We start from the raw sequence: 1,426 nt of genomic DNA on the forward strand, positions 1-1,426 counted from the left end.
TTACCAAGAGGTATATTTCTGGTAACCTGGGTTTGTTAATCTTTGTTAAATGTGTTGGCTGAGAATTTACATGCTTTTCTATATTTGGAAGACAAAAATTGCACTTCAGTTTTTCAATGGGATTCTTTTGTTCAACTGAATTTTGTTGTACTTAGTGATTTTTTTAAAAAAAATATTTTTAAACTTTCACTGGTAAAAAAGTCTGCACATTTAAAAACCAAGTTAAGTATATGAATTTTTTGAATACTGAAAACAGATAAATATTTATTCAAATGTGGTTTATAAGAGCTTGTTTTCTTAAGCACAGACAGCAACTTCTTTGGGATTTTCTTTCAAGCCTTTTTTAAAAACACATTCAGAATTTTTCAAAAAGGAAACACTGAAAATCATTAACAGACAGACGAGAAACTCAGAGAGGTGCTTATCAAAGGATGTCGAGGCTGTGTCCCAAAAATACTTCAGCAGGTGTCTATTGCCCCCTTCAGACTATTCCCAGTACTAGAGAAAAATAATTAGTTGGAAATTGAGAGCTTTCCTTTGCACTAAGGGAAAAACCCTAAGAGGAAAGGTATTGTTAAGTAGATAGTTGGTGAATTTTTTTGGATATTAGCAAAGGTTTTTCTTGGTATTAGAAAAGCAAAGTAATGCATTAATTAAGTAATTATCTTAATTAGTATAGCAAACAATACCTCAAATTGCATCCTGAGCAGTTAGGTTCAGTAGTCACAACTGAGGAAAAAGTATCTTAAGAGCAATGGCTGCAGTAGAGGCTGGGAAACTTGGAAATCAATTCAAGCTTACAGAGTGCATTTATACAGTTTTGGTTAAGTGATTCCAACTCTGTGATTTGGGTCTTCATATGCAAAACAAATTGTGCCCTATTTCTCCTTTCACCTTCCTTCTACTTCAGAAAAAGTTTTTGTAGCATGATCAACACCAGCCTGGTAGAAGCTCTATTTAATCCCCAGATGGGGATAGCACACCTGGATTTTATATGCCCACATAAATTATGTGTATTTACAGTGCTCCATGTCCATACATATAGTTACTGTGTCTATATGTGTGTTCAACAGCACCCTAATCTCAGATGAAATTAAGTACTCCCTTCAAAAAGAACATCACTTCAGTGAAAATACAGCCTCAGTTAGTATGCTAAGTGACAAGGACAACTAGAGCTAGGAAATAAAATCATATCATGGAGTTAATACTTGGTGTCTGGGCTGTAATGTGATTGATTAAGCTTGCCTGACAAGGCTTTATAAAATAGATGAAAACAAAGATTTAAAATAGATGAAAAAAGATTTAAAATATTATCTTATGCATTGATTCTTTCTGTAGGGAGAAAAATAAACTATGCTGCTGAAAAGCTATTTTGTATCCACCTTTCCCACTCACAACCTACTGAGATAACAGCACATATAAAGCC

Source organism: Cyanistes caeruleus, chromosome 9 (assembly GCF_971803275.1).
Source record: "Cyanistes caeruleus chromosome 9, bCyaCae1.hap1.1, whole genome shotgun sequence".
Lineage (NCBI taxonomy): Eukaryota > Metazoa > Chordata > Aves > Passeriformes > Paridae > Cyanistes > Cyanistes caeruleus.